The sequence below is a fragment of the Clarias gariepinus genome, chromosome 1, assembly GCF_024256425.1.
Source record: "Clarias gariepinus isolate MV-2021 ecotype Netherlands chromosome 1, CGAR_prim_01v2, whole genome shotgun sequence".
In the NCBI taxonomy this organism is placed as follows: Eukaryota; Metazoa; Chordata; class Actinopteri; order Siluriformes; family Clariidae; genus Clarias; species Clarias gariepinus.
Window position 1 is genome coordinate 16498855 of NC_071100.1, and position 13425 is coordinate 16512279.

The following is a 13425-nucleotide window of genomic DNA, read 5'->3' on the forward strand; positions in this document are numbered from 1 at the left end:
TCAAATGACGTGAATGTAAATCTATAGAAATATTAAATATGAAGTGTCAATAATATCAAAGTGTGGGTGAGAAAATACTGTAACTGATATGTGATCATCCAAGTCTCCAATCTCTCTCTCTCTCTTTCTTTATCAATTTATCATAATTGGTGTGTAAAAAGTAAAAAAAAAAAAGGAAAAAATATTTTGTGAAAGTGGAACACAAACTGCAAAATTACACATCTAATCCTTAGAAGACGTATTGGGAAGCTTTACACACACACACACACACACACATATATATATATTTTATACATGATGTTTGTAAACATTGTGTCAAATCTCAAAATTTGTCTTCATATTGTCATTCAATTAGTGTGTTTGTTTAAACGTTAAAACAGTGAGTCTTTAGATGTTATCATGTGTAAGTAGACAAGCTACACGTGTACAGTGGAACCACGGATTAAGAGTAACACGGTTTGCGAGTGTTCCGCAAGACGAGGAAAAAGTCTTGGTTTACGAGTACCAAGTATCATGTATCACGTATCACGCATGCGCTTCTTGTTTTGACGCCGAGCGTCCTGTGATCACAACTGAGCCAACGTTTTTTCTCTTTCTTGTGCTGCGGAATTGTGGGTAATCGTCTCCCCTGCTGGGTCTTAGTGCTCGTCTCTTACTGGTATAATCAACATCAGTGCACGCGTGCACTGTTTACTATAACACTGTGACCATGTGTGTGTGTGTAAAACATTTTTGCAAGCGTGTGTGTACAGCGCGCGTTTTGTTTATTATAACATCCGTGTAGACGGCGCGTATAAGCAAAAGCAAGTCTCATTAGAGGGTAAAGATCCATTTTTTCTCTCCCTCTCTATATCAGCCTGTCGTGTTTCACTTTACCTTCGAAAAGAATCAGAGAGTGTAAGGCAGAGAGAGTGTGTGTGTGTGTGTGTGTGTAGTGTGTGTTGTGTATGTTTGTGGGAAGCCGAGAGGAGGAGGGGTTGGGAGAGGGACTGTAAAGGCGAGAGAGTGTGTGTGTGTGTGTGTGTGTGTACATACACACATACACACACACTCAGAAACGTTGCTCTGTCAAAGGTATAGTGCGGTTCATTTGTTTGTTTGTTTTACTTTACAGCAGTAATTCTGTTAGTATGTGCTCACGCGAGTGTGATTAGCGATGTTCCTTGCTAATTTTTCTGATAAAACAGTCTCTCCGTTAATGTGTGTGAGTGTGTGCACGCACATTACACACACACACACACACACACACACAGCGCCTGCGTGCATAAACGGAAACACTTATCTGTCGGGATTTATTTTTACTTTTTTTTATTAATTATTTTTATGTATTTATTTTTGGGGGATGTGGAACAAACAATTTAAGTTTCCATTATTTCTTATGGGAAAATTTAATTTGGTTTACGAGTGTCTTGGAATACGAGCCTACTTCCAGAGCAAATTATGCTCATAATCCGAAGTTCCACTGTACTGTAGGTTTTTGTGTCAACTTATATTTTGTGTTCTTTAAATTTGTAGTAGATTTATTAACTGAAATAAATGAAACTAAATGATGCTACTGCATCAGCAGATGTCAATGTGTTTTTACGGTATGATAAGAATTAAATGCGGTAGGCTGTTATGATCATCATAATGTTTTTTAATAAATAATAAAAACATTTTAACAAATTACATTTTTACATCCCAGCACCCCTGTTGCGCTGTACCACCGCCGGCACCACCGAATTTATCATCACAGTACTAAAATTACAGTACAAATTTAAAACTTAAATTAAATATAGGCGTTTCTTAGTTCCATCGAATTTAAGCAAAGTAAATGTTAACACAGTGAGTCTTTATATTTTATCATGTGTAACACTCGCGTAGCCAGAAAACTCTGGCTGTGTGTATCAGAAAACGTGCGTGAGCCACAGGTGTTGTCAGATTAATGGGCAAAAACGATATAATATAAAGGCTATGTAGCTTATATAGTTTTAAGACTCTCCTTTTATTTAAGTGCACGCACAATGACTACAAAACGTTATGATTTTGTAAAATGATGAAAGTAAACAGGGATACAGCGCTGATCTGTATTGTTTTTGGTGAACTTGAGCACGTTAGAAAATGAACTGAAACTCAAATTCAAAATTCAAATTCAAATTTTATTTGTCACATACACAGTCATACACAGTACAAAATGTAGTGAAATGCTAATGCTCCGTGTATACTCGCCTCACAGACGTGAAAAATATATACTTACAGAAAGCAAAATGTCTGCTTTTATATAAACTAATGGAAAACAAAAACATCTTATGTAATTCGTATGAAACATAAATTATTGGCGCATCCACTGCTATGGAGACGACGAGATGACATGATCACCTTTATCACTACAGCTAAAAACAAAAAAATCACTAATTTATCGATGAATTATTAAAATGGTCAGAGTCAGGCTCCTTGCTGTCTTTCCTGACGCAAGGGGGGGATGCATCAGCATCACCAGTTTCAAATCATCAGTCCAAGAGCAGAATGATAGAAACGTCTGTCCTGTAAAACTGTCCTGATGGAGAATAATCCTAATTTTAGAAAATCCTCAACAAAACAGAGTTCACAGACTAAGAAAGTAGAAAACTTTAACAGAATGGCGTCCGGGAATCACCACAAACACTTACAGACTTAGTGTGAGGTTTAAGTAAAGTTAACATCCATCCACGTATGTGTGTCACGCGGGTGAGTGACAGTCGTCGTACACATTAACCCCGCCCCCTCTCCTGTCACTGCTTCACAAACAGCCTGATTCTTTTCAAACATGAAGTGCAGGTTAATTGATTTTATTGTTACTTAAAGGGGTCATACGGGCCTACATGCACTTTTTTAAGCTGTTTGGACTGAACTGTGTGTTAGGAGAGTGCGTACACAACCACTCTACAATGATAAAGAGCCGCCCAGTGATTTTCTTTTTATTTATTAAAATAACATGCCCCTTCTGAAATCGGGCCAATCATAAATGCCTGTCGATGTGACGCCACACCGACAGAGGACGCTCCTACACTAGTTGATTGACACTGGTGTTTTAGCAAAGACCCGCCCCGAGTGAGAAGAAGCTGTCGGCCATTGTTTTTCGCCGCTGGAGCAAAATGGCGCCTAAGCGAGTGTGTTGTACAGTTGTTGGGTGTAATAGCGAACACAGCAGTCGTCATTTACTACCTAGGGTTAGGTATCTGAGCCGCTGAGGACGCAGTGGCTGAATTTAATTTTTAAAGCTAACGTCCCCGCCGATTTACCCAAATGCGTTCATGTTTGCGCTAATTATTTTTCACCAGACTGCTTTATAAACGCAGGTCAATATAAAGCAGGTTTTACTAGGGAGCTGCTCCTAAAAATGGATCTGTACTAACGCTTCGTGTTCCCGCTTCATCTTCACCAGACTCGGTGAGTGTGATTTATTTTACTATGACTCTTTGCAGATCGCCTTTTCTAATAATCACGATGAATGCGGAGTGTAAGTTAACTTATACTCTAATAGAACATGGTTATGGCTTCTTCTCTATGTAATCCCTAATCGCCCGTTTATAATAAACAATGCATTAAGGTGATTGTCTAGTTGCAAACTGTGTACGTAGTCGGAAAACTATATTATGCTTACCTTTGTTACGTTAGATGGTTTATAACGGTGTCTGTCGAAGATTAAGAAGTCATGTAAACACATCAGTAAACACATCGCGTCCGTATCTCTCTCGGTAAGTTTCTCCGCTTTATGTTGTTGTTGCTCGCGGCAGCGTAACAGCCCGTTAATTCATGCCCATGCAGTGATGAGAAAGACAAATCGAGTTGATGCATGTCCATTCTTTTAATTTCTGCGTTGTCAGGCGATATTACAAATTTCCGCGTAGGTTCCATACTTAAATCAAACCAAAAACTACTGAAGAAAACAGGCTCAGGCTCTATATTCCATCTTATCTCACATTTTTGCGTTTTCGCACTTTGGACTGCATTACCCACAAAGCATTGCTGGCACTGGACTACACTACCGTAAACAGCTTCCGTAAAATCAACCTCTCTTCCGCAACACCTGCCATTATATACAAAGATAAATCAAAGTGACATTAAGTAAACTAACCTTCCTGGATATGGTTGCACAGATGTGTCTTCAAAGCCTCCCGCTGCCATACTTTCATCAAACGAAACCCTTAACTGTTGTCAAAGCTATATCCCACGTGTGTTGTGAAGACACGCCCACAGAACTGGGGGGGCGGGCTCAGCAGAGGCAAGAAGCATTTAAAGGAACATGTACTGAAATAGGTTGCTGAAAACAGAACTAGTTTTTACCAGGTAAAAGTAGTGTTTTTTTACACAACCATTGAGAGTTTTTAATTAAATTATATTACAAACGTTTCATTAGGACCCTAAAGAATCATATAAACTAATGAAAAATGGGACTGGACCCCTTTAAAACTTGCTCTTAATCATTTTATGTTAATATTTTTAGGTTGTTGAACAAATCACTGGAGTTTCCATTATTTCTTTCATTCGCTCTGAAACTAAACACAGTCCGGGATTCACCTCGTCTAGATTTAAAGGCGCAGAGACTTTATTTTACTCTGAGACTCATTACTTTAGGTGCGGTTACGGTCTTTGGCCACATGATGGCAGTGTTGGGAAAAGGAGACAGATTTACTCAAGTGGAGTGGTTTACTTTATATTGTATATTTGTGCCGAAGGTGTGTAAGACTCACTTTGTCCCCGACTTACAAACAAATCAGTACAGAAACACTTTCTAAACACACGACAAACATCCAGTGAACCAGTGAATGGGAGCAAATAACACACCACTTCATGACACAAACTCCAACATCTACATCACAGTGTTTAAATTCCTCACGTCCTACACCATCAGTAAATCTCCACCTACAAGGTCATGTGTACCAGCACACACATTATAACAACACACACATACACACACACTCACCTGATACAGAGAGTGTAACAGGATGACTGATCTGTGAGAGCTGAGAGTCTCTTCTCCTCCCTCTGCAGGTGTATTTACCCCCGTCAGAGTCTCCAACTGAGCTGATGATCAACTCCTGTGTTGTGTCTCGTAGCTGTGTGGTATCATTCTTATACCAGCTGTATGTCCACTCAGTGTCTCCTTCTGTCCTGTCACACCTGAAAGTCACTCTCTCTCCTCTGTACACCTGTCTATCAGGATTTATAATCACCACAGGTTTAGGACTCACTGTGAGGGAAACAAAAAACAAAATAAAAAGATTTAGACTCGTGTGCAGAATTATGGTCACATATCTGTAAGTTTCTTTAAATTAGTGTCGTTGTGTATACATAATAATAGAGGACCATCAAAAATCAATTACTATCATTTTTCTTCTACATTTAAATGCTAAAAGGATCGCTCACACAAGATATAAAATCGTCCTCTACACTGCCATGCTCCATCTCCTCATCCACTAAAATCAGGGTGACACCAGGGATATTCTTTAGCTGATGCTATAATAGATGGGGTTGTTGGACTTTTCAATGAGGACACTCTGAAACAGAGGTCACGTTAACCGAATATTTTCAGAATATCTTCAGCAGTGACAGAAAATATCTGAAGACCATCTTTTTAACAGATGCAAATGTAATCTGTCCTCCTGAAATCTATCAGAAAAAGATTCCCTTTTGAGCACGTGGGTCTCATCGCTGACCTCGACACTGTACTCAGTACATCTCGTATCTGGGCACTGACAGCATGTTAAAGAGCTATGAGCTGGATGTTTTAAAGCATTTCTGTAAGAGAAATGTTTCCTGACTACAAAACTCTGGCTGAAGTGGCGCTAGTAATTCTGGTCTCCAGTGTGGCAGTAGAACGTAGTTTTGGCCTCTAGAACAAAATTAAAACAGTCACGAGAAGTCGTCTCTCAGAGGCAAAGACACAGAAATTAATGAGAATTGCCTCGGCATCTGTCTCCCTTGATGTCTTTTGATGTCTACACACAGATGAGCTCCCAGTTCAAGTTGATGCAGATCAGGAGGAAGATTTGTGTTCAGGCAGACAGGCCTGCAGAACAGCGACTGAAATATTTGGTTAGTTAAGTTCATTTATGTAAGTTGCGTTGTTTATATCTACCAGTTCTGGCACAAATGGTCGTGTTTTAATTTTCTCTGCTGTCAGTGCAAAAAATAAATAAATAAAAATCATGAAGTTTTTTGTTTGTTTCTGTTCATAAAAACATGAACTTAAAGGACGATTACCTAAATTATTTATGATTAAAATGTGAATAAAAATGAAAGCTATTAGAAAAAATGAAAATTTAAATGACGGGTAATAATAGATTATGACAGATTTTTTACGATCTTGTTTGTCAAAAAGACGGACAATGAGAAAGTCTAACTCTCTGCTCTAAAAGTTTTTCATTTACATCCTGTTGCACAAAAATGCACACGTTCTTCGCTTCTTCATAGTATTAATGCCATCTGTGTTAAAGTGAGATATTCAGGATATAGCTACATAATTTGCAAGCCACCCTACATACACACACTTTAAACACACCAGCAGCAATCAGGTTTGTGCCCATTTAAGCCTCAGAATAAGAGATCACACACTGACGGTTACTGACACCTTAACTAATGAAGATGATCTAATAAAATTGATCATGTGTCATTATGATAAAGATCAGGTGTCATTATGATATGGAGCAGATGTCATAATGATATAGATTAGGTGTCATTATGGTTTTTTTCGTCTTTTGTGGGCCGGTGGCCAATGTTTTTTTTTTTTTTTTTTGTAACGTTATAAACTATTAAAGGTGGCGGATTGGCCAATTGGTCATGATCGACTCTGGGCTGGACCAATTACAGCCGAGGAGGTCAGATGCACCCTCCCCCTTGCAACGGTTCAGCAATCACATATCATTGCTGAACAAAAATGGAGAACAAAAAACGCAAAGCAGCAGGAGGAGTACATAAACAATACAAATTAACTTTAAATTCAGGATGAAAATGTGTAAAGAGTTCAGAGTGCGCCACCTGTAGGATTAAAAAAAAAAACATGTCCTGTTGCATTTTTTCCTTGTTTCTGGTCCAAATCATGGCTGGACTGGCCATAGGGCATACCGGGCATTTGCCCGGTGGCCTGATGGTGATTTTTATCTTTTGTGGGCCGGCCGCCGATGTTTTTTTTTTTTTTTTTTTTGTAACGTTATAAACTATTAAAGGTGGCGGATTGGCCAATTCGCATATCATTCGCATATCATTGCTGAACAAAAATGGAGAACAAAAAACGCAAAGCAGCAGGAGGAGCCGAAAAAATTAGGGCCAAAAAGAAACTAGCCCTTCAGACAGATGATGCCAAATGTGTTAAAATATCACAGTTGTTTGGTGGCTATAGTGGAGCTTCCACTTCAGTAAAATTAGCAAGTGATGGAGGCCAGCAGCCGCAGGTTGAAGAGGGAAAGGGGAGGCAGGAGGAGGAGAGACCCGAGGCGGCAGGAGGAGGAGAGACCCGAGGCGGCCGCTGGTCCAAGTGGCAGAACTGAACTTGAGGTAGCCTAAGTAAAACCAAGTAAAACCATAAAAAAACTTATAAACCAAGTAGGTGTAGCTTATTTTCGTTGTGCTTGCTAACTTTTCACAGTCAGTTACAATAACTCCTACTGTGTACTAGTTAGCATGATGACAGAGTTTCTATGCTGGTGCTATGATGTTACTGAGAGTGAATTATTGATAAGGTTAGTTAGTATGGGTTGCCAAACGTAAAAAACGTAATCGTCCCGTATTTAGAGAAAATATTACGCGTTACGTATTGAGGTGAAAGGGAACGCGATTTGTCCTGTATTTCAGCTAGAATAAAAAAAAAAAAACCCACGAAGCTGGAGTTATCCTGTGTCTTTACGCTGCGCAGCAGCCTCGGCTTCTCTCATTCTCTCCCCCTCCTTCTCCTGTTGATCAACTGATCGGTTTATCAGCTGTTTGCTGGAGCCACAGCCATAAAAGCTGCTAGTCATGATCGGTTTGGATATGTGAGAGAGAAACATAAAGGTGAAACCAGGAGATGTCCTTATTGAATCATGAGAGTTGAACAGGTGATGGAGACACAGGTTTATCTTTTAGGTGACATGAATGAGTTGAAGGGAAGTTATGAACTGTTTCTGAGAGACAAATAACACCAGGATCCTTTTCTACATAGCTGACAGCTGGTAACTGTGCAGGGGCGGGTCTAGCAAAGTTTTGCCAGGGGGCCAGGTAGGGCATTAACAAGGAAAGGGGGGCACAAAGAAATACTTCTCTTTTCTATTCTCATTTTAAATGTCTAGCTTTTAAATAATTATCTGAATCTTACAACCAAAGTTGTCATTTGATGTTAAATGTATAGAAATCCATTATCGTTTATGGTAAATATTAAGTCTAAAAATATTAAGTCTCTGTAAGCCCAGTAATCTTACCATCTGTGCAGTCTGAAATTATGTCGAAGAAAGATGTTGAATCTATTTAATTATTGTAGAAAAATAATTGATTTCTGTGCATTTGTGTTATGATTTAGCTGGTTGTGGCAGCCCAGGTCTCTGAATGACACTCCAGCGATCGTGATCTCTGTGTTGTGTTGTCAGTTCTTGTGCCATGTACTGTGAGTAAAATAGCATCAAAAATTCAATTAAGTGTTATTCTTTCTCAACTTTCTTTCTCTGTCTCCTTTCACTTTTTAAAGGTTGCCATGTTTAAAAAAATATTTTGTGCTGCCATGCTGTTTGTTGATGTGGTAAATAAATAGTTTATGAAAATATCACTAAATCTGTAATTTATTAATTTTAATACTCATTAATGATCATGTCTCACCTCTAGTCTTCTCTGTCTTAATTTCAGGTTTCCACCATGTGTTGTAGATAGTTCAGAAGGTTAATTTGACCAAGCAGTCTTTTGTTTTCCGCTAAGTACTGTTTAGAATACCAGAATAGGGAGGATGGTGTAGGTTTAAGTTTATTAGATTGATACATACAGTATATACCAACAGGACAGTGTACATCGCTGTCAGAACAACGTTTGTTTTCATTCAAAGGCTTTATGGCTTTGCCAATAATACCTAGTGGGCCGGTCTCTAGTCAAAATGCCCGGGTCGATTTTTTGTCCCAGTCCAGCCCTGGGTGTCATTATGATATAGATCAGGTGTCATTCAGGATTTATAGGGCTACAAGACAGCAGACAATAGACAGTCCTGTGCTAAATAAACATAGTGTACAGAAAATGTGTCACTCACACAGACCTGCTGCAGCCTGCCAGGAAAATTCACTCTCACTCATTTTCGGGTTTCTTTATACTGCTTATCCTGTACAGGGTCACAGTGGCCTGGAGCCCTTCCCCTGTATTCATGGCACAAGGCAGGGTAGGGGTCAAAGTCCCCCGGGATACAGTCTGTATCTACATCTTCCTTCTAAACATCCTGCTATGCGGACGCATGTACATGTGTTAGTGTATGTGAGTTTGTGGCTCAGAGTGCAACTCTCTCTCTCTAGCTATGTTCCGATCCACAGTGTACTTTCTGTACCTTTTGGAACACCCTGCAACATCACCAGCGCAGATGTCACTTTCTTCCTACACTACGGGTATTAAGTATTAAATATTTATTGAAACAAACTGATACCATTATAAAACATGTACTATTGAAACATATATAACTTGTAAATAAATTATCTGATTAATTAACAAGATGTACAAAGATTATTATTATTATTTTTTTTTTTACAGATTACGAGCCCTTATAATACTAAGGATTTCTTGATAAATGAAATCCTAAGAATTCCTATTAATACTATGTTACCCTTGATAATAAACATATAACTCCTTTTTTAGCTCCATTTTTTCCCACACTTTATTTTCTCATTCTCTTTCCCGGTGAAGTAAAGACCCGTTGCCCAATTGTTCCCTACACCAGTTGCAGTTTCCCTTGAATCGGTCCTTGAAGTGTGGAATCACGCTTAACATGACTGAATACTCTGTTCAGTACACTTTGCAGGGTACTTCAGGGCGATTGGAACACATCTTCTCTCTAGGTGCATTCGGATGGGCCTAAAATACCCTGAAATATATTTACAGTTTCTACAGTTCAGGAGTAACAATCTTTGTTACTCATCTTTACTCATTAATCAGCTCTACAGAGGGAAAACATGTTTTCTGTCTCTGTGATGATCCTAGTCTCAGCTAAACTATAAGCTACGTATGCTTTCAGTTTCGTACTGTGTGTCTATCAGAGAATAGACTGAGTCCACTGATCCAGCACTTCTGCTCTCAGTCAGGTCCAGTTATTGTGACTCAGCCGCCATAAAGGTATCAGCCACTGCCTCGACTTTAATGCCCCAGTTCTGGACTGCTGCGGCACCCACAGGAATACAACAGCCTCGTCTGATTCCATGTGTTAGGTTCTAAAAATGCTGCTGCCGACCATGATTGATTACTATGCCTTAAATGCCAGGCTGTGTTAACTACCATTAACCTGTGACCGGCTTTCCAGCTTGTGGCCACGCCTACCTTGCCAGCCTGCCACAGATTTAATCCCAGTGCCTTCAACTTCCACCTGTCGCTGCTGCTAACGAATGAAGGATGGACCCTTGGCACTAGAGCTGCATAATTAATCAGAAAAAAAATTAAAATAAAAATCACACTCTCGATTCATACATACATGCGATCTAATTTCTAAATGACGGCGATTCACTTGCGAGTGTTTTCCCTGCATTCAGATCACGCTGTATTCACGAGTCCACTTATTTACTTGACAATAATCCCGGATTGCTGTATCAGTCAAGGTTACTGGTTGCATTCAAACAGTGTAACAGAAAATGTGCCAAAAACTGTTTTGCAGTTTGATTTTATTTTTGTTAGTTTAAACACTCACTTACTCCAGGAAACTCACACTTGCATTGTGCTCAAACTGTATTTCCTGCATGTGCTCAATATCACAACACTCTCACACATCGGAATTCTAGCCAATCATTAGCCATTTTTTTCCTTTTTTTACATTTTGGCGACCTGTTTCTGATTGACTCCTTTCAAGGCTTTATGTGTCTGCTTAATGCATATAGGTGTATCAAACACCAGCATTTAATTTCTCACGCAGAAAGATTGGAAACATAATCACCACGCAGTGAATCGTGTGAAACTGCGTAGGGGAGATGGCATGTTACATTTCTTTAATTGTGTTTATCATGGCATAAGTTGATTGTGCATCTGTGTTATTTTTATCAGCATATGGTAAATGTCTCTCACACACACACGCTAAAAACTAAAATACACACTACTGTCTGATCAGAGACAGGCACGTGCAGTTCTATTTGGGTTATAACTTAAAGTATGAGATAATTAAAGCTGCAGTGTTGATTTGAGTTGTTACACAGAGACTCTGAGAACAGAGTGAAAGCTACAGAAGAGTTTAGTGGAAGTGTGTTAAGATTCAGCAATAAACCCTTTGACAACAATAAACTCTACACTGTAAACTATGTATTTAATAACAAACTACCCAACACTGTTACATTTACCTTATGCTGATAAAATAATAATAATAATAATAATAATAATAATAATAATATAATTTAACACGTGATGAAGTTCTATAGTTGTCTGAGACCTACTTAGTAGTTATTTTAATGTATTATTGTTAAAATTCTATTTATGTGTAACAACTTTTCACTTTATTTAAATAAAAATATGGAAAGGTGACTTTTATTTTAGTACAAGAGAGTTGAAAGTCCTGTGCAGACAACACTTTTTTTTTCTCAAGTGTAATCAATGTTTTTTGTTGGAAGAAAAAACTAAAATCTGAGAGAGAATTGTGTGAGAGAATCGTGATCTTAATTCCCATTGAGAAACATCGTGATTTACAATTTCTCAAGAATTGTGCAGCCCTACTCGACACTCAGCGACTGCTGCCCACCTTCCCAGGCTACCAGCTTTGTGCCATCATACCTGCTGGACACTGCTCCTGACCCACACATGCACACTTTCATTCTTTTTACTCTTGTTTAGTTCTCTTTTATCTATTTACCTCTATTTTTCTCTCCTACACCTTTTATAATTTATATAATAATAAGATCTTGTCTCGTGTCTGTGGTCCTCCCTAGTCAAGTGTCTACATACCCGTAACATGACTTCACCAGTAGCATGGTTTTAAAGGAAAAACAGTTAACCAGTTTGAGTAATGTCCAATAAAGTGCTTTAAACCAATGGGCCTCATGCAGCATCTCTTAAACTTCTCTTAAATTTTCTCTCAATTTTCTGTTAAGAAAAAATATTAAAGTTCCATGGTATATTTGTAATCTGTGTCCAAATAAGTGGTTATATTTAAATTAGTACATAAACTAGGCCAGGATTTTGTTTTAAAGCTTGGTTTAATTATATATGACATTAACCAAAGTCAGTCTCATTTCGGTTCAGCCTTTGGATTCTATGCAGTCAGTGAAGACCACGTACTCTTTGAGCTCCAAAATGAGCTTCAGCCAACAAGAGAAGCAGCATGACCAGAATTTACAGTTAACTTATAACCTTGTTTTTCCTGAGTTTATGTTTCTAATATTTCTTTTATCTTATTAATGTTATGTCAATATACCAGTTGATTTTACTTGCTTTCTGTATTTAATGTGACTCAGACTATGATCATTATATTATCCTTATTTATTCTTATTAAAGGAACCTGTCCATCTTTGTGTGCCTTGATAAATAATAATAATAATAATAGTAATAATAATAATAATAGTGTGGTTTGCCTTGCTCTTGAGCTTAGACTTTGTCTGTACCTTTGTCTTTGAGCTCTTTTACTGAAATGACTTGCTCTCATACCGGGTGCTACCTAATGTTCGCACACTGGGTGTCGGTTTCGGGGGCTTAAGTGGGCATGTGGCCAGGTGCCGTGTGTTTTACCTGATTGCTATCATTGGCGGTGTTGTCTAGCAAGCGCGTTTTCCGCTGATCTACCCGTCTGGAAATCCACAGAGTTGTTGTCTACAGATTCGCCTGCCACATGGGCCGCTGTATTACACTATCAGTTCACAATGACCTGCTTGCTCTTGAATCGCAGTTCATTTCATTCATTGTGCTGTGAAAAAGTATTTACCCGCTTTTGTTTTTTTCTGCCTGCAATGTGAAACACTCACTGCCAGTTACTACAAACTCTTGGTTGCAGTTGTTGCTGCTGCCAACAGTGACACAACCAGTTATTGGGCTTAGGGGACAATTACTTTTCACGCAGGCCCACGTAGGTTTGGATAGAGGTTTCCTTAAAAACTGAATTTGCTTAGGTTGTCTTTGTGTGATATTAAAATTTGTTTGGTGATTTAAATAATAAAAAAATAAAAATTCTGGAAGGTGGCAAACACTTTTTCATGACACTGTAATTCAATTAATCTGTAAACATAAACAATAAAAGTAGGTCATTTATACATGTAGGCTTCACATATTATTAATTCGAAATGC

General features: G+C 38.5%; 1 pseudogene; it reads right to left on the reverse strand.

Moving 5' to 3' along the window:
* Positions 1-13425, reverse strand: part of LOC128520456 (Fc receptor-like protein 5) — a 74417-nt pseudogene that overhangs the window by 43558 nt on the left and 17434 nt on the right.